Source organism: Hemicordylus capensis, chromosome 2, assembly GCF_027244095.1.
Source record: "Hemicordylus capensis ecotype Gifberg chromosome 2, rHemCap1.1.pri, whole genome shotgun sequence".
Lineage (NCBI taxonomy): Eukaryota > Metazoa > Chordata > Lepidosauria > Squamata > Cordylidae > Hemicordylus > Hemicordylus capensis.
The window spans coordinates 227026765-227047856 of record NC_069658.1 but is presented as its reverse complement, the minus strand read 5'-3'; the positions used below and the strand labels follow the sequence as shown (position 1 = coordinate 227047856).

The following is a 21092-nucleotide window of genomic DNA, read 5'->3' as shown; positions in this document are numbered from 1 at the left end:
ATGATACCCTGTCATCCTCTACACATCTTTTGGGAAGTAAACCCCATTGTGGTGGATGAATGCCTCAGATGTGAGCAGCGCCAGCACCAGGAGCAAGACTCTGAAATGAACAAGACTGAACTCCAGCAGGCAGAGATCGTGGTCCTCCAGCAATGATAGTCCTGCAATCTTAGCCAAGCTCAGCCTAACCTAGCTTACAGGATGGATGTGAAGATAAAAATGGGGAGGAAGAATCGCTACTGAAAAAAAGGAGGAATAGCAAATACCTCTCTCTCTCTCTTTGTGTGTGTGTGTGTGTGTGCGCGCGCGCGGGCTGACTGCCTCTAGAGTTTGCAGGGCTCTCAGAGAGAGAATGATGTGTATGAATGAGAGTGGTGGCTCTCTTATAAACAGGGAGAGGAGAGCTGGTCTTGTGGTAGCAAGCATGACTTGGCCCCTTAGCTAAGCAGGGTCCACCCTGGTTGCATTTGAATGGGAGACCACATGTGAGCACTGTAAGATATTCCCCTCAGGGGATGGAGCTGCTCTAGGAAGAGAATGTAGGTTCCAAGTTACCTCCCTGGCTTCTCCAAGATAGGGCTGAGAGAGATTCCTGCCTGCAACCTTCGAGAAGCCGCTGCCAGTCTGTGAAGACAATTCTCAGCTAGATAGACCAATGGCCTGATTCATTATATGGCAGCTTCCTATGTTCCACCATTCAGGTGCCAAAGTCTCAGTTCTCTCTCTTTACCTTCATTCCCCGTATGTCTCATCCCTCCTTTCTCCTCATCACAACCTGCCCTTTTAGTGTGGTGTAGTGGTTAGAGTACTGGACTAGGACCGGGGAGACCCGAGTTCAAATCCCCATTCAGCCATACTACTAGCTCGGTGACTCTGGGCCAGTCACTTCTCTCTCAGCCTAGCCTACTTCACAGGGTTGTTGTGAAAGAAAAACCTAAGTATGTAGTACACTGCTCTGGGCTCCTTGGAGGAAGAGTGGGATAGAAATGTAATAATAATAATAATAATAATATAAAATGCATCACATTCCAGTCCCCTAAGTAACTTAGCAACTGTTGTCACGCGCACCCTCCACTCTTGACTCCTCCCCTTCATTGCCTCCTGATGTATCTGCTACTCGTGTCTGCATAGCTGTGATTGATGCACCACCAGCTTTGACAGCAGCAACGGGGGTGGTTGGGAGGGAGAGTACCTGGTCTTGGTTCAGGAACCAGACCCCCATTTGTAACATTGTTTCCTATGGGAAAATAGGTTCTGAGTTAAGCCACTTTGATGCAAGACAATGTTTAAGGATCCAGTTGTCTTGCAAGTCTCAGGACTTACAGGTGGAACTCGGAAAATTAGAATATCGTGCAAAAGTCCATTAATTTCAGTAATGCAAATTAAAAGGTGAAACTGATATATGAGACAGACGCATTACATGCAAAGCGAGATAAGTCAAGCCTTAATTTGTTATAATTGTGATGATCATGGCGTGCAGCTCATGAAAACCCCAAATCCACAATCTCAGAAAATTAGAATATTACATGGAACCAAGAAGACAAGGATTGGACTTTTAATGGACTTTTGCATGATATTCTAATTTTCCGAGTTTCACCTGTATTTATTTATTGGATGTATATACCGTCCTTCCAGAATGGCTCCGGGTGGTTTACAACAAAGTAAAAACAATTAAAACAAGTTAATAGTTAAAATCAAACGATAAAAACAGAATAAAACCGATTAAACAATTCAAACAGCTAAAAAATCCTGGAGAACCAGGGCAGCAATTTAAAAGTTTTCCAGTCATTTAAAAACCAGGCCAAACAGATAGGCCAAACAGATCTTCCTGTTCTAGAAGCTATGTAAGTACATTTTGTGATTTTAAAAGAATTGTGTTATAACATGTACCTTCACTAACTGAGGAAAGAAAGATTCACTGTCTTGATCCATTGTGTGTGTGTTTAAAAAACCATGGATTAGGAGGAATACCAAGGCTTCAGGGATCTTCAAATGGAGAAGCAGAATCAAGGCACCTTTTCCCATGTGCCAGCTGGGGGCCTTGCAAGGGGGTGGAAATTGCTCATCTGATCTCCTGTACGGCTGTCTGAGCGGGCTCAGTTTGAACAGAGGTTCAAACTGAACTAGCCCAGAGCAGCCGGCCCCAGTTCTAATAACTGGTTTGGGTACACTTGTAAAGGAGAATCCCACTGGGGAGGGGGCATTAGAAAGGGGCCTCCGTAATTCTAGTGGCGAGGCGGCAGCATAGGGTGGCTGGCCTGGGCTGTCATTTGGGAGCCCAGTGGAGGGCTTGGAGGAGCCGCCACTGATGTCTCTGCCGCCGCGCCACCGCCTCCGCTAAAGGTACGGAAGCCATTTTCTTACGCCACCCCCCTCCCCGGGTGGTCTTTAGGGAGAATCAGGGATGCTGCAGTGCTACCACTGCAAATGGCCATGAACAATGCAAAGCAGTTGTGGGAAAGGCAAATTCCATGTTAGGGATCATTAGGAAGGGGGCTGGGGGAAAAATGCTATGATAATGTCCTTATACCAACCTATGGTGCAGACCATTTGGAGTACTGCATGCAGTTCTGGCCACCATATCTTGAGGACATTGTAGAACTGGAAATGTTGCAGAAAAGGGCAACCAAGATGATATGGGGCTTGAACACCAGCGTCTTCCTTATGAGGCTAGGCTACCACATCTGGGGCTTTTTAGTTTGGAAAAGAGGCTGTTACAGGGAGACATGACAGAGGTGTATAAAATTATGCATGGAGTAGAGAGAAATTTTTCGCCCTCTTTCACACTAGAACCAAGAATCATCCCTGAAGGGCAGGAAATGTAGGACCAACAAAAGCAGTTACCTTTTCACACAGCACATAATAATCTAAGGGATTCCCTGCCATGGGACATGGGGATGGCCATTACCTTGGATGGCTTTAAAAGAGGCTTAGACACTTTCAATGAGCCCTCCACAAGACCCTAAGATCTCTCTCCTCATCAGTCATTGACAGTTCAGACCCAATCAGTGTATATGTGAAGTTGGGAGTTTTTGCCCCAATATGCATCACTTTACATTTGCTTACATCGAAACATATTGGCCATTTTCTTGTCCACACCCAATTTGGAGAGATCTTTGTGATTGCACAAATATTGACATTTATATTGTATACTGAAATGTATATTGCTAACTGCTCATTTGGAATAGTAAATATGCTAACCAGTCCTCCTGGACACTTTCCAAAGTGGAGTTAAACAAGTTCTAATAGAATTTGGCACCAAAACCAAATAAAGCGCAACACAGCCTATGTTAAAAAGCAGTGAATGACTGACACAAAGATCCCATTGCAGCCTACTGGTCTGTGAAATACACTGACTCTGGTCTGCCCCTTAAACTCATCAGGGTATGTGGTGATTGGCTAGTACACCCTATCAGTCAAAAGGAATTTAAACTTAGGGACCTCCTCTGGAGAGGATTCCTAAGGGAGGGGCTATGGAATGGAGTAAACAGGTGTCTAGAATTCAGGTGGAGGTAACTGACATCCTCAGGCAGGGCTTGGATCAGCCAGAGAGAGGGACAGTTGGGGATAGAGAGGGGGTCTTTGGTGAGGAGCCCTAGAGCAGGACTGGGGGTGGAACTGGGAGGCTGGTGGGTAGGGTGTACACACCTGGGAATATCTCTGGAAAACAAGCTTGACTTTCACTTTGTGAATTCTGGGAGTCTATGGTTTAATACACAGATAATACAGCCAGCGAGGTTGTGTCTAAAGAAGCTTGTTTTACCTTAATAGACACCTCAGTATCTTTACAGTAAAGCCTTTATTGACACACTGAAACAATCTTATAGGAGTACCAGAGTTTTGAATACCAGATTGAAATATAAGACATGGTGTGCTGAGTAGCAAGTAAATACTAATGTTGTTACTTTGTTCCAGAAACCATTTCATGTGTGACGCTATATTGCTAAGCATAGAAACTACTGAAGCTATTGTACCACAATAAAATGGTTTTCTTTGGTTTAGAGTTTAAACTGTTTCTCCCCACATTACCACTCCAGCACAATACCAGAATTAGAGTTTGACTCTCAAATCAGCATTTAATTTGGTGGTGGCAGTGAAAAAAATATATACAGGGTATAAAACATCCCTCAGCATCCCTCCAGTGGCTGTTGTTGGTGTCTGTTTTTTGGTTTATTTTTAAGATTGTGAGCCCTTTGGGGACAGGGAGTCATTTTATTTATTTATATTTATGTAAACCGCTTTGGGAACTTCTGTTGAAATGTGGTATATAAATATTTGTCGTATAAAAGGAAATAAAAGGGTCACAAACATATTTACTGTTAATTGTAACATCTATCTATCTATCTAAACAGTAATCTCCCAGTCCCAACCTTGGGCAAGTCCCAGACAGTGTGTCAGTATTATCACTAATATTTATATACTGCTTTCCAAAGTGCTCAAAGGGGCTAACACAGAAAAATAAATTTAAAAGGACAATTCACTAGCCCCAAAGGGCTCACAGTCTAGAAGGAAATAGGAGGTAGATACCAGCAGCAGCAGCAACACTGGAGGGATGTTGTACTAGGTTGGGATAGAAAACTTTACTCTCCCACTGCTATATGTAAGAAAATCACATCTTTAAAAAGTGCCTCTTGGCTAACCCCTGCTAACTTGGCAAAGAGGCACCTTTTACCATGGTGATTCTCTTTATTTAGCAGGGGGAGAGTAACTGGCCCTATCCACCCCAGCACAGTGCCTCCAGTGACTGTTGCTGGTGTCTATCTTATGTTGCTTTTTAGATTGTGAGACCTGTGGGGAAAGGGATCCATCTTATTTATTATTTCTCTGTATAAACCGCCCTGAGTCATTTTTGGAAGGGTGGTATAGAAATTGAATAAATAAATAAATAAATAAAAAATAAATAAATAATGTTAGCCAAAAACAACAAAACAGCTAATATTATAAAATGAATATGAAGATATCCATACATGAGCAGGTTTTAATTTTATAACTCTTTAAACATAACACTGAAGAAGAATTGTAACCATCCAAACTGGCCAGGTAAAAAAATATCAGAAAGGACACAACACTTAAATACAGAGATTGTTTCAACAAGGCAGCTCTTAATACTTGATTCTGGACAATTAACACATTCATAAGTAATAGCAGGTGAACAATCATAAAAAATGATGCTAACCCAATATACACCAAAATATAATGCCTATGGTAACACGGTGGCCCCCAGACCTACTGCGTAGACCCTGCCCTGGTTACGGGGTGACTGAAAGATTGACTCCCACTAAAGGGACTGGTCCTCCAGACTGCTAATTTATTTTATTTTATTTTATTTTTTTAGCATATTTTTATACTGCCCAAAACTCTGGGCAGTTGACAGCAAGATAAAAACAAAGGTAAAACATTAGTTAAAAACAAAAACAAGGAATTTAAAACAATTTAATTTTAAAAACAACAACAATATTCTAAAAAGAATATTAAAAAATTAACAGTATCAGTTAAAAGCATGGGTGGTAATGCTTGTGGCCACCACCTACTCTCCTTTAGGGTAGGGTCCTTAGTCCCCTTCCCGTTGAGTATCCTGGACTGGGAAGAGTAGGAGAGCCAGACCACCAACCATCCAACTGGAATCAATCAAGAACCCTCACGGGACAGGCACAATTGGTGACCACTAGGATCCATGGCACATTAACGTGGTGCTCGGGAACGTCCCTCCCCTTTCCCACAGGGCATTCCAAACTAGTCTTATATAGAAGAAAGAGGGTTTTAGAAATTCTCTGAAGCACTTGACTGTTGGGAAAATGTAAGGGTTGGCAATAGGAAACACAAATCAGCTGCTAGGATTCACAGGCACACCAAGTCAAAAGAAAAAACAACCCAACGCATGGTCTAACGGAGAACTTTCCTTGCCACTGACTTTCCTCAGAGGGCAGTTCTTCCTCAGAGGTTTTCTTTTTCTGCAGCTTTTCCTTCAGCTTTGTCGGTCCAGGCCTCCCATTGAGGACCTGGGGGAGAGAGTGTGACCCCAGCCCTTTCTGGCTGCTCTCTCTTCAGCTTTCAACAGACTGAACCACCAAAAAGAAAGTAGCTCTAAAACAAACCCCTCCTCCAAAAAAAGAGGGAAGAACCCCTTTTGAATGTTATTGGTCTCAGACTGGGTCTGGCTACCAATCACAGGGGTCATGGGGATTTCCAGGCCCTGTTAACTCCTAGCTACCCCACTACAGTAAATATTTAAGACCTTGCAGCAAAGTTCTGTCTCCCACGCATCTGTTGAATGCTCAGCTGAAACTCTTCAAGCTTCCAGGACAACCACAGTATTTCACCTATTTCAAATCCACTATAAAGCAAGCCGGTCTGTCCACTGGCGGGTGGTGGGGGTAATCTTGGTCTGAAAAAACACTAGTGTCGTTTTGAGCAGAGGCGCTCTTACCCCTGGACTTCCGGGCTGAAGTCCAGGGCCTCCACAGCCCCTGGGGGCCCCCAAATCCTCTTTAGTCTGTCCTGGGTGGTGGGGTCACCTGGCGGAGCATGATGATGCTTAATTTGCAGGGAAGGGGGGCCTCCAAAGGCCTTTAAGTCCAGGCTCCAAAATTACCGAGGTGTACCTCTGGTTCTGAGGTGCTTACAGCTTGAGTCCTTCATCTGAGAATATCAAGAAGTCTCTCTGGTGACCTCCCTCCACCCCTGTTCACTTGTCTTTCATTGAAATTCTGCAAGGGCTTATGCACAACTGGAGTACTTTTTTATCAGCTTCGGCTGGTTCTCCAACTGCGCCCTTTCCTGGAAGTGAGTGACCTTAAGACAGTAGTACACATGCTGGTAACCTCCAGGCTTGACTACTGCAATGCAGTCAATGTAGGGCTGCCCTTGTACGTAGTCTGGAAGCTGCAATTGGTGCAGAATGCTGCTTCCAGATTGGTCTCCGGGACATCCCAAAGAGACTCTATCCCTCTGGTTTTAAATGAACTGCATGTTTCCAGGCAAAATACAAAGGGCTGGGTATTGCCCAGGGTATTTAAGAGAACACTTACTTCATTATGAACTCTGCCACCTATTAAGATCTTCAGGGGAGGTTCGTCTGAGGGTGCCGCCAGCTCATCTGGTGACGACTCAAAGGAGAGCCTTCTTTGTAGTTGCCCCAGAGCAGTGGAACATACTTCCTGTTGAGATTAGAGCTGCTCCATCCCTCTCAGCTTTCAGGGAACAACTAGACATCTCTTTTAGATTTTGGTAGTTTTTATAGGTATTTTGATTTGATCCATTATGTTTTAACTGTTAACATTTTAAAATAAATAATCCTCTCTATATATAATCCTCCTGGGTGCGCCTTTAGAATGCGCGTCCCGGCCCCCAGCTGATTGGCTGGGCGGCGGAGGCACCTGATAGGCTGAGGCGGCAGGAGCTCACGCACGGCAGGAGGCCGTTGAGCTGCTGCTGGGGGAAATGGCGGCGGCCGCAGTGAGGAGGTGGTGGTGGCCTGCGCACCCGTCGGGTTCAAGCGGTGGCTGGGCCGCCAGGAAGAGGCGGCGGCAGGAGAAACCATGAGCGGGGGTGTGCGGAGAGAGAAGCGGGCCGGGTGGGCGTCAGAGATGCCCGCTGGGAGAAGGGGCTGAAAGGAGGGGGAAAGAGTCGAACTAGGGCCACAGATGCTATATTCCCGGTCAGCTAGTTGTACTAGAAAAACAATCTTAAGTCAAAGTTGATGTGATCTGTTTCACCAAAAGGAGAAGATATGGCTAATGTGAGTTTCCACCAAATGGACAGAAAATTGGATGTGAAAAAATGATAAGCCTGTTGTTTGAAAGATGGGGCATCAAAGACTGAAAATACACCCCAATGCCTGTTTGGGGTTTCCCTTCAATATGTTATGTTCCAAAGTGAATCAGTGGATTCCTCTGAGAAATGAAATAAAATTGGATGATGGGGGCCAATAATTGTAGTTTCCATGTTCTGGATTGCCATCTGACTCCACATGAGGGGAATCCTGGGCCATGTTCATATTCCTGTGGAACCTGTACATCAGTGGTCGCTTAAGACTTCTAAAGAACAGCAACAAAGAATACAGTGAGGCCAAATCAATCACAAGAGGTATCTCCCCTGCATGCACTCCTAGATGGGATGCAAGGTCCTTACTCCTGCCTAAATAATTTCAACCAAATGGGTGCGCATTATGTGAACTCTTTGATGGTTACTGAGGTCTGTCTTCTTGATGAAGCTCTTTCCACACTCCTGGCATGTAAAAGGATGCTCATCTGTGTGGATTTTGTGATGCCTAGAAAGAGCTGAGCTGGATTTGAAGCTCTTTCCACACTCCAGGCATTTATATGGCTTCTCCCCTCTATGGAATCTCTTATGTGTACTAAAGTTTGAGTTGTGCCTAAAGTTCTTTCCACACTCCAGGCATTTAAATGGTTTCTCCCCTGTGTGGATTCTTTGATGGGAAGTCAGTCGTATTTTCTGGCTGAAGCTCTTTCCACACTCCAGGCATTTAAATGGTTTCTCCCCTGTGTGGACTCTAAGATGGATTTTAAGGTGCTCACTGTAGCCAAAGCTCTTTCCACACTCCAGGCATTTAAATGGTTTCTCCCCTGTGTGGATTCTTTGATGGGAAGTAAGGTGCTCACTAAATCCAAAACTCTTTCCACACTCCAGGCATTCATATGGTTTCTCTCCTGTGTGGATTCTTTGATGCTTAATAAGGCGTGAGCTTTTTATGAAATCCTTTCCACACTCCAGGCATTTATACGGCTTCTCCCCTCTGTGAAGTCTCTTATGTGTACTAAGGCCAGAGCTGCTACAGAAGCTCTTTCCACACTCAAGACATTTAAATGGTTTCTCTCCAGTGTGAATTCTTTGATGGGAAGTAAGGTACTCACTACGTCCAAAGATCTTTCCACACTCCAGGCATTTATATGGCTTCTCCCCTCTGTGGAATCTCTTATGGGTACTAAGGCCTGAGCTATGACTGAAGCTCTTTCCACACTCCAGGCATTTAAATGGCTTCTCCCCGGTGTGGATTCTTTGATGGGAAGTAAGTTGGGTGTTCTGGCTGAAGCTCTTTCCACACACCAGGCATTCATATGGCTTCTCCCCTGTGTGAATTCTTTGATGCTTACTAAGGTCCGAGCGGCTTATGAAGCTCTTTGCACACTCCAGGCATTTATACGGCTTCTCCCCAGTATGGGTCCATTGATGCTTAGTAAGATGCGAGCTTCTCGTGAAGTTTTTTCCACACTCCAGGCATTCAAATGGTTTCTCCCCTGTGTGAATTCTTCGATGGGAAGTAAGGCTTGAGCTATAATTGAAGCTCTTTCCACACTCTGAGCATTGATATGGTTTCTCCCCTGTGTGGATCCTTTGATGGGTTGTTAAGTTTGAGCTCCGACTAAAGCTTTTTCCACACTCCAAACATTTGTAGAGAATGTGGCTTCTCTTATACGCCTTAAGGCTTAAATGACTACTGAAGGTCTTTTCCTGTCCACGGCACTTTCCCTTTACTTTCTTTTGTTCTTGTACTCTAGAGATGAGTTGGAAATCCTCCCTCTGACAAGCATCAGATTCATCCCTTGAAATCTCCATTGGGTTTCTGTCCTGCATCTCTGATCCATCTCCATTCCCAGTAGCATCCTCCTCTGTCTGGGCACTTTGATTGGGGATCTGCTGTGAGCTCTGACTGAAGCTCTTCCTGTGTTCTGATAATGGATTTGGCTTCTCTTCCATTGGGGTACTGCAGTATGTGTCGAGGCTCGATTGAAAACAGAGTGGTTTCACACCCACAGGTAGAGCTTTCATTCCCTTTCCATCGCGAAGCTTTTGTTGGGCGGGGGTTTCTAGGCAATCTGCTTGGATCCCTTCCTGCCTCCTTGATTCCTCTTGATCCCCGTAGATCTCTTCTTCCATTTCATGATTGGTCTTTCCCCAAAGTGACTCTTGTTCCCCTTCAGAATTTTCCATGTTGCTCCCATCACCTGCTTGGATAAAGGGAGAATTCTGATTATTAGTATAACTGAGAAATTACCCTATATAATAAAGCCCTAGGGTATCTGCGTCCGTGTCTCTGGGAGGTGTTCTGCGCATGCGTGGCTGCGCTTGCAGCCTGATTGGCTGCGGGCGGCGGAGGAGGGAGGGAGGGAGCGGCCGGCGCGGGCGGCACTCGCGGCTGGGCACGGGCGAGAGAGGAGCAGCGTGGTGGCGGCGGCCACAGCGGGGGAACTGGGGCTTTTTTGTTTTCATGTACTAGTTTCAGCTCTGATGATACGTGGCTGTTAATGCTCATCATGCATCCATAATGATAAGAATTTATTCCTGTTTATTCCTGGGCCTGTTTATTCCTGGGCCCACTGGCGGCGGATGCGGGGGGACTGGGCCTGCTGGTGGTGGCGGTCGCGGTGGGGCGAATGGGCCCGCTGGCGGCTGCCGCCGCACTCTGCCCCGCCTGCCACGCGGTGATGGTGGTGCGGCGGGGCGGGGGTGGCCGGGTGTTCTTCTAGCGCCCGTTAATTTAACAGGCCTAATGACTAGTTCAGCCATGGGGTCCCTTGCTGCCCTTATCCATCTGCTCTTTGACTTGATAATGGAATGGAAGGCACTTTGCTAAGCCTAATGGATAAGTGTCCTTGCCTGGAAAGTTGAGAAGAAGCTTCCGTCTTATTTGTCTCAGCCTCTTTTGGAAATGGAGAACATCATACCTTGGACAGTCTAATGGGGATAGCCCTCGAAATATTTCTCTTTTTTAATTTAACCAATCACTTCTAGAGAAGAGTAATGAACTTTCATTTGGGGTGTGGCCAGCTGGGATGGAGTGGAACCAGAATGGGGTGGGATGTAGAGGGAGGAGAGCTGGCCTTGTGGTAGCAAACATGAATTGTCCCCTTTACTAAGCAGGGCCTGCCCTGGTTTACATTTGAGCACTACATGTGAGCACTGTAAGATATTCCCCTCAGGGAATGGGGCCACTCAGGGAAGAGAATCTGCATACTTTCATGTACAAGGTTCCAAGTTCCTTCCCTGGCATCTCCAGGTAGGGCTGACAGACTTCTGCCTTAAACTTGGAATACTGAGTTAGATGGACCAATGATCTGACTCAGTAGAAGGTAGTTTCCTATGTTCCTAGTTCAGAATGGCTGAAGGGAGGAAGCTGGGAGGAGAAAGCTATGAAGAGTTTGAAGAGGGGGCTGGGAGGGGGGCCTTCTGTCTGAATCCTGAGTGAGGAGGCTTCCGTTTCTGAAAGATCTAGTCTGAAAGCCAGGAGGGAAGGCAGAAGGAGAGGGGCAGGGCTGAGCCGGGGCTGGTTTGAAGGAGGGATGATGTGGACAGGAGACGGCCTGCAGAGACCTCTGCCTGCGAGGTGCCTCTGGCCACCAAAGTAAAGGTCCCAGCTGGCCCAAAACCACAACAGCATTTGTATTGCTGTATCTGTCCTCCCGCCCAGCCCCGACAAAGGGCAGCACACCACCAGTATTCCCTGTGAGAGGGATTTCCAGGGGTTGACTACAACTCCCATCATCTTCAGCTGCAATGGCCTGTGGCTGGGGATTATGGGAGTTGTAGTCCACAACACCTGAGAATCCCTGTCACGGGGACAAGGCCATCCTTGGGCAGGGCGAGCTGGAAGGTCACCCCCAGCCCCGCACTCACACAGGCCAAGCAGCCTGCCATGTTCACCCTCCGTCTTCAAGTAGATGAGCTGCACTGTGTCTGTCTGTGTGACCTCTCTCACACTGACCACTACCTCTCTGCGGAGTCACACAGCACACATGAGGTGATGAGCGAACCTAAGAACAGTCCTGCTGGATTAGGCCCACGGCTTAACTAGTCCAGCATCCTGTTTCCCAGTGGCCAACCAGATGCTTCCAAGAAGCCCACGGGCAAGAGGTGAAGGCGTCCCACCTCTCCTGCTGTTGCTCCCCTGCAACTGGTATTTGGAGGCATCTTACCTCTGAGCCTGGCAGTGGGTGACCTACAGCCACCAGACTAGTAGCCATTGATAGACCTGTCCTCTGTGAATTTGTCTAGGCCCCTTTTCAAGCCTTCCAAGCTAATTTGGGCCCTACCTTCAAGAGTTCCCCAAACAGGCAGATTACAATCTGCGTCAATCTCTGGGATTCCTACAAGGGACTCTCTGGTTGCAAAAGAAGGGAGCTTTGAGAGCTCATAAATTAAGGTACCTCTCTTTAAGATTATAGCAACTTATCATACTTATCCCAGAAAATGTTCTCTGAATATTCGCAGACCTCAAAATATGTTTACCAGAAGATTAATATGGCTGCAGGAACATTCTATAGTCTGATTAAGAGCAAGGAAAAACCCAACCAGAAGATTTAGAAGTGCATAAGCAAATAACTGAGGGTGAAGCCTGAATACCAGCTGTGCTCTTGCTTCAGGAGCTGCTGCTACGGAGGTCCAATGAAGTAATTTGTTGGGCTTTGGCTGCCAAATGGAAAGAGGCAGCTTTGGCCCAACTCTGAAAGATTCAGCCTGAACTGAACCATCATCTGGTTCAGAATGGATCCACCTTGGATTCAGCCCCTTCTGCCTGTTTCTGTTACTCCACTGACCCCTGTAGCTGTTTAAGAGGAGTCAGGGCAGGCTGTATTTGCTTTTCACTCTTGGCAGCAAGGGAGCAGCTTCTGCTGTGAGCTTTTTATTTTTTAAATCGCTTCTGGCTTTTTCCTCCTCCTTTCCCTGCACTCCTGGTACAGGCACAGAATATCTTGGAAAATTCCCAAGCAAGCCTGCACTTTTGCCAGGACTACAGGGAGAATGGTTTTAAAACAAAAACTGCTGAAAGTCTTTTTAAAAGACACAAGGGAGCTCCTGCTGCCTTGTGTCTGGAGGTCAAACTAGAGTGCAGACTGTCCTGTCTCCTGTTGGGTAAGTAGGTTCAGGAGTTCAGGTAGCAAGAAGGAGGTTGTGAATCTTTGGTCCAAGTAGAAGCAACCATGTTAAATGAAGCCAAGAGAAGCAATCCCCCCGAAGAACAGAATAAAATCAGGGGCAGCCCCAAATTACCCCCAAATTGAACCAGTAATGCTTTGTACAGTCCTAGTACTTTCATGGTTTGATGTTATAAATGCTTATAGACAGAGGTAACTTTACAGTGGTTTAAAAATCAAATTGCCTCTTGGTTTCTCTTTCCTACTTCACAGCCAAAGATCAAGAAAAACAAACATCTGTTTGGAGAAAGAACCTCGATCATGGCCTCCAAATAAGACTGGAACGGAGGAGTGTCCCATATTGTTTCCTTAACCCAAGAACCTGCAACCACCTTTGGCATCTATCAGTAGAATGGTCCTTACCCAGAGAGGCCACCATCCCATAATTCTCCAGCATGACCTCCCTGTACAGAGCTTTTTGGCCAGGATCCAGCAGAGCCCATTCCTCCTCTGTGAAATACACAGCAACCTCCTCGAAGGACACTGGACCCTGAAAGAAGAAGAAGAAGAACCACCATACCACCTTTTTCTCTACTCATCCATAATTTCCTCTACGAACACGTTTTAGGTGCACCTCTCTCTGTCTTCACCTATCAACAGCAAAAGGAATGCGCTCAATGGGGGTCCCAACTCCAGCACACTGAGGGTCAGAGTATCACTCAACATGCATTCCTTCTAAGAGTTCTATCCCCAGGGCCCCCCTGTCCCTGAGCTCAAAGCCTTCCAAGTGGGCTGCTCCGATATCTTACAGCACTAGAAGCAACAGAGAACAAATGGGATCTTCCTAGACTCATAGCAAAGAACAAAGCACCCACACTTCCCCAAACGAATGGCCTATTCCCTACCTGAGGCAGAAACCAAGTAGCTTCTCTTCTCCAAAGAAGAGTCCATTTAGAATCAGGCACTAAGGCCATTCTACCACCTGCGGGGGAGAGAAAGCACATGGGGAGTCTTTTAGCCTTCATACACAAACATGCAGTATTTCATCTCCTTGTAGAAATTGCATCTGTCTTCCTGTTTGCTTCTGGGAACTGGTTTTGTTCGAGAAATGTCTTTTCTGTTCTTTCACGAGGCATTCCTTCCAGAGCTAGATACAATGCAGCACCAGGAGTGTGTACAGTGGGCAGCTAATATTTAAGGGGCCTTTCCCTTGCCTCCCCAATTCCTGCTTCTGCCTGACTGGGACTTCTCTGTCGAGAGTTAATCTTGGAAGAGAGGGGCTGGTCTAGCTGTGGTCTTCTGCTGTGACCCATGCAGAACAACTGGGGACCTGGGCAAGACATTATCAGCATCAACAACATGCAATGCTTCCTTCTGGCTGACTTCTCTAGCTCTGGTGTTGGACCATCGGCTCCATTCCTCTTTTCTGCTGGGAACTGTCTGCCCATAGTAGTCATGGCTGCTAGGAACTCCTGAGCTGATCCTGATAAACTGGTCCCCAAGTGAACATTGAATTCCCCCACAGCTAAAAGTCAGGGAGACTCCAACACCAACTCCGCACCAAGTCAGTCAGCCCAGTTAGGGACTCAGTTGGGAAATGGAGTGAACCAAACATATTCATGCAAACAAGTGAACCAAACATGTATTCCCGAGGAAATGTTTTTGGAGGGTTTTCTCCATTTTGGAAGGGAAACACCTATCATGGCAGCAGACTGTAAAATAGACCCCATTTGGGAATCTTTTAATGGCATTTCTTTTAATGGCATGTGTATGAAATGCAAAAAAAAAAAAAAAAAAAACACTACAAAGAAATGCAAGGCCTGGTTGCCCGAATGAAACAGCATTATGAGTAGGGTGTACCTATTATAGTGTGTACCGACCTTTTAAAAATGAAACCTACATCCAACTCTGAATATGTATTAAGTTTGTATTAGACAACAAGAATGTACTTTTACTAGAAAAGGATGATTTTCCTGATTGGTGATTTAAATCATTACAATCAAGTTTTTCTGTGAAGCGATTTAAATCATGATTTAAACAAATTTGATTTCAATCAGATCAACCCTGGTTCCCAATTCCCCCAAGGGGAGCATAAAAGGTTCTTTAGCTTTTTATAATTTTCAATTTTAATATGAACCTAATAATGATTGTGGTTTTCAATCGGACAACTTTTTTGTTTTGTTTTTGTATAATTTAGTTAATTTTATTACTTTTATTGTATCTTGTGTCTATCTTATAGTTGTGAGCCACCCTGAGCAACCGTGCGCTGGAGGAGCGGGGTACAAATATTTTAAATACATAAATAATACAAACAGCCCCTGATTTCAGGGTTATTTAGAAGGGAGAGACCAAGCTGCACTCTGTGCCTGCCATCCTTACCCAGCAAGGGGGCCCCTCTCTTCTGTTCCTCTGTGATGCTCTTGCACAGCAGCCTTGGCATGGGGCTTGATGGGGCCTTCTCTGCCCATTCTGCCTCCTGCTTCTGAAAGGGGAGCAAAGAGAGGAGAGCTGATCTTGCGGGAGCGAGCAGGAATTGTCCCCTTTACTAAGCAGGGTCCACCCTGGCTGGCATTTGAATGGGTGACTACTCCCTGTGACCACTGTCTGCTGATAAGGTATTAGGCGGTGGGGCCATAGCTCAGGGGCAGAGCAGCTGCTTGCCTGCAGAAGGTCCCAGGCTCACTCACCGGCATCTCCATCTACGGCTGGGAGGGACTCCTGCCAGAAATGGGGACTAGTCTTGATGATTCGGAGAGTGGCTGACAATCTATATAGACAATACCGAGCAGGATGGACCAGTGGCCTGACCTAGTAAAAGGCAGCTTCCTATGTTCTTATGTTCCCATGATCCCAGGCAGGGAAAGGATGGCAAATAAGGGAGCAGTGCAGGCCAAGGGCAAAGACAGCCTGCCTCAGTCTCCATTGTACTCTGGCCGCCTCCTCTACCCACTCTACATTTCAAGGCCTGCAATTGCCAGGTCTACAGTGGGATCCAAGGACTGGACTATTAATACAACACAGGTGTTCGAAAGGCATTAGAACAAGACCTAAAATCACCCAGCCATGGAAGGAGGTACATCTGGAGTACTATGTTCAGTTCTAGTCATTGTACCTCAAAAGGGATATTCTAGAATTGGAAAAGGTGCAGAAGAGTGCAACCAAAACAATAATAATGTTAGCCACCCCATAACAAACTGATCTCTTAAGAAGTAAGGCTACAATATATGGAGCTTTTTGTTTTAGAAGAAAAGGTGACTTGGAGACACAAAAGACATGTATAAAATTATGCATGGTGAGGAAAGAGTGGGTAGCGTGAATAACTTCTCATCACACTAGAAATAGGGCTCAGCCTATGAAACTGAACTGCCACGGAATTCAGGACTGACAAAAGAAAGTCCTTTTCCACACAGCACATAATCAATCTGTGCAATTCCCTGCCATGGGATGTGGCAATGGCCACCCAACTGGATGGCTTTAAAAGGGGCTTAGACAAATTCACAGAGAACAAGTCTATCAGTGGTTAGCAGTCCTGATGGTTATAGGCTGCCTCCAGGCTCAAGGGCAGGATGTCTCCGAATACCAGTTGCAGGGGAGCAGGAGAGGAGGCATGCCTTCACTTCCTACTTGGGGGGCTTCCCAGAAGAGTCTGATGGCCACTGTGAGAAACAGGATGCTGGACTAGATAGGCCTTAGCTTAATCCGGTAGGGCTCTTTCTATCTACCTATCATGCCGATATACCACCTGATATGTGTATCTACACCTACAAGGATTAGAATCGTCCGGACAATGGTTTTCCCTGTGACACTCTATGGATGCAAAAGCTGGACCTTGAACAAGCAAGATAGAAATAGCACTGACGCTTCTGAACTTTGGTGTTGGAGAAGACATTTGAGGATACCACAGACAGCCAGGAAAACAAACAAATGGATCACAGAACAAATCAATCCAGGATTTTCACTCAAGGCACAAATGACCAGGCTCAAACGATCAAACTTTGGACATATTATGTGAAGACCCAGTTCCCTTGAGAAGTCTATAATGCTGGGGAAAGTGGAAGGAAAAAGAAGATGACAACCAGCAACAAGGTGGGTGGACTCGATTATGACAGCAACGAATGCACCACTGAGAGACCTTAAAGGCTAAGTTGAAGACAGATCATCCTGGAGAGAATCTATTTATGTGGTTGCTAAGAGTCAACACCGACTTGACAGCACTTAATCAATCAATCACTGTGTATCTCTGGGCGGTGTACATAACTTAACACACAAAGATAAACCAGCAGGGGCGTAACAAGGCTGGAATGGGCCCAGAGACAAAATTTTAAAATGGGCCCCTCGCTGATACACACATACACTTCACAATATATAGTCATGTGACTTGCCTCTGGCGGGCCCCTTGAGGTGTGGGGGGCCCCAGGCAGTCATCTCCCCTTGCCTAATAGTAGTTACGCCCCTGTAAACTAGGATAAGCACAATTTACCCTTTCTGTCTTCAGCCACTGAGAGCAAATGCTGTGGAGTCGACTACAAACCTCTCGGGGCCCTTCAGCCTCCTGGTAGCAAAACTGCCTGAAGCGCTGGCGCTGTGCTTCAGAGCTGGCAGTTTGCTCTTCTCGAATCCTGTGCTCGGGTTTGTCCCAGAATTCCCCATTGCTTCCAACCTCACAGCCTCTGATTACTTTTGGGCCCACAGAGTTGTCATCTTCCATCTTTGCTCTGCCGTGCAAGGAAGGCAGCGTCCAGGAATACACAAAGCTCTCCTTGCTCTTCAGCCAATTTCTCTCTTCAGTCAAGAACTCTCCAGGCAGGTGAGCTGATTAGCTCCAGTGTAGCCAGCCCTCTTCTTTTCCAGCAGCATCACATTCTGTCATGCAGCTGCATGGAAGTTTGCAGGTTTTAGCCAGTGACTTTCTCCCTGTAAGAAAAATGGACAAATATCAAGCTTTGGGCATGGGGGAAGACCTTTACCCGGCAGGCACTGCCCAAAGCACTCTGGCCACTGGGCTGTCCCTACAACACCCCCCACATGCAGCCCCTCCATCTCCATGCCTACCCTTCAGCTCCCTTCTCACTATTGCTGGGCCTGCTACAAATTCTGGGTTCAAAGTTGCAAAGGAGAGTGGCTCACTCTTGACAAACAGCAGAGACTGTCCACATGGGTAGGATTCAGAGACCCAAGCCCTGCTTCTTCTCCCCACTTCCAACAGAGCTCTCCCTCCCCACTTTCCTGTCTGGCACCTTCTGCTGCACCGCATATGCTCCCTGCTCTGCCCACATCCCAGATGGAGGGGAAACACCCTGGCCACCTTCTCCCAAGGACCAGGGGCTGCCCAGGAAGGGGGTGTCCCAAGGCAGCACAGTCCCTGCTTCAGGCAATCACAGCCCTCTCGGATCTCTCGCTTTATTACCCCTCGGACTGAATCTGCTGGGGCAGGGGGAAAAGAGCTCCCCACAGGCCCGCTCTCTGCCTTTGCGTGCTGTCTTGTACCAGTCCGACATTTACCAGGGCTCAGCTCCCGCCGCTGGAGCTCGGCAGCAGCAGAGAGAGAAGCAACAGCCCAGGGCCTGCCGAGGGGAGGGGAAGGGAAGGACGCGCCTCGTTTGCTCAGCCACACGGACTTCGCTTTGACCTCCGGGGGCCCCCAACACGCTTGGCGCAGCTCCTTCCGGTCAGGAGTCGAGGAGGGCCTGTACGCCAGGCTCCGCCCCTCCCCGGGCCCCTCTAGGAGTCTTCAGGCGCTCCCTTTAACCCTTCGCTTGCCTCTTCCGTCTGAGAGCGCAACCTGGACCACGGCAAGAGATGCTTAAAACAGGCGGCGTCTGGCCCGGCCCCTCCGTATGTTGACCGTTATACTCATTCATGGAACCCCCCCACCCCCCCCCCCCACAAAATAATTAAGAAGAGGAAGCAGTCGTCTCTATTTTTATGATACCCTGTCATCCTCTACACTACACATCTTTTTGGAAGTAAACTCCATTGTGGTGGATGAATGCCTCAGATGTGAGCAGCGCCAGCACCAGGGGCAAGACTCTGTGACTGCACGAATATTGACATTTATATTGTATACTGAAATGTATATTGCTAACTGCTCATTTGGAATAGTAAATATGCTAACCAGTCCTCCTGGACACTTTCCAAAGTGGAGTTAAACAAGTTCTAATAGAATTTGGCACCAAAAACAAATAAAGCGTAACACAGCCTATGTTAAAAAGCAGTGAATGACTGACACAAAGATCCCACTGCAGCCTACTGGTCTGTGAAATACACTGACTCTGGTCTGCCTCTTAAACTCATCAGGGTATATGGTGATTGGCTAGTACACCCTATCAGTCAAAAGGAATTTAAACTTAGGGACCTCCTCTGGAGAGGATTCCTAAGGGAGGGGCTACGGAATGGAGTAAACAGGTGTCTAGAATTCAGGTGGAGGTAACTGACATCCTCAGGCAGGGCTTGGATCAGCCAGAGAGAGGGACAGTTGGGGATAGAGAGAGGGTCTTTGGTGAGGAGCCCTAGAGCAGGACTGAGGGTGGAATTGAGAGGCTGGTGGGTAGGGTGTAGACACCTGGGAATATCTCTGGAAATCAATCTTGACTTTCACTTTGTGAATTCTGGGAGTCTATGGTTCAATACACAGATAATACAACCAGCGAGGTTGTGTCCTGAAAATCTAAAGAAGCTTGTTTTACCTTAATAGACACCTCAGTATCTTTACAGTAAAGCCTTTATTGACACACTGAAACAATCTTATATAAGTACCAGAACTTTGAATACCAGATTGAAATATAAGAAGTGATGTGCTGAGTAGCAAGTAAATACTAATGTTTCTTTGTTCCAGAAACCATTTCATGTGTGACCCTATATTGCTGAGCATAGAAACTACTGAAGCTATTGTACCACAATAAAATGATTTTCTTTGGTTCAAAATTTAAACTGCTTCTCCCTACATTACCACTCCAGCACAATACCAGAATTAGAGTTTGACTCTCAAATTAGCACTGAAAAATATATATAAAGGGTATAAAACATCCCTCAGCATCCCTCCAGTGGCTGTTGTTGGTGTCTGTTTTTTGGTTTCTTTTTTTAGATTGTGAGCCCTTTGGGGACAGGGAGTCATTTTATTTATTTATATCTATCTATTTATATATATCTAAGCCCTTTGGGAACTTCTGTTGAAATGCGGTATATAAATATTTGTCGTATAAAAGGAAATAAAAGGGTCACAAACATATTTACTGTTAATTGTAACATCTATCTATCTATCTATCTATCTATCTATCTATCTATCTATCTATCTATCTATCTATCTATCTATCTAAATAGTAATCTCCCAGTCCCAATCTTGGGCAAGTCCCAGACAGTGTGTCTGTACTATCACTAACATTTATATACTGCTTTCCAAAGTGCTCAAAGTGGCTAACATAGAAACATAAATTTAAAAGGACAATTCACTACCCACAAAGGGCTCACAGTCTAGAAGGAAATAGGAGGTAGATACCACCAGCAGCAGCAACAACAACACTGGAGGGATGTTGTACTAGGTTGGGATAGAAAACTTGGCTCTCCCACTGCTATATGTAAGAAAATCATGTCTTTAAAAAGTGCCTCTTGGCTAACCCCTGCTAACTTGGCAAAGAGGCACCTTTTACCGTGGTGATTCTCTTTATTTAGCAGGGGGAGAGTAACTGGCCCTATCCACCTGCAGCACAGGACCTCCAGTGACTGTTGCTGATGTCTATCTTATGTTGCTTTTTAGATTGTGAGCCCTTTGGGGACAGGGAACCATCTTATTTATTATTTTTCTGTGTAAACCGCCCTGAGCCATTTTTGGAAGGGCGGTATAGAAATTGAATGAATGAATGCATGAACGAACGAACAAACGAATAAATAAATGTTAGCCAAAAATCCAAAAACAACAAAACAGCTAATATTTTAAAATGCATATGAAGATATCCATACATGAGCAGGTTTTAATTTTATAACTCTTTAAACATAACACTGAAGAAGAATTGTAACCATCCAAACTGGCCAAATCAAAAATTATCAGAAAGGACACAACACTTAAATATAAAGATTGTTTCAACAAGGCATGTACTCTATGTAGGGCTGCCCTTGTACGTAGTCCGGAAGCTGCAATTGGTGCAGAATGCTGCTTCCAGATTGGTCTCCGGGACATCCCAAAGAGACTCTATCCCTCTGGTTTTAAATGAACTGCAGGTTTCC

General features: G+C 46.0%; 1 protein-coding gene and 1 pseudogene across 6 annotated transcripts in view; both read right to left on the bottom strand.

Annotated features, from left to right (window-relative positions):
* LOC128347016 (zinc finger protein 345-like) overlaps window positions 1-21092 on the bottom strand; it is a 75476-nt gene that overhangs the window by 31903 nt on the left and 22481 nt on the right. The window lies entirely within an intron of this gene.
* The window catches only part of LOC128347025 (zinc finger protein 208-like), a 50578-nt pseudogene continuing 34446 nt past the window's right edge, over window positions 4961-21092 (bottom strand).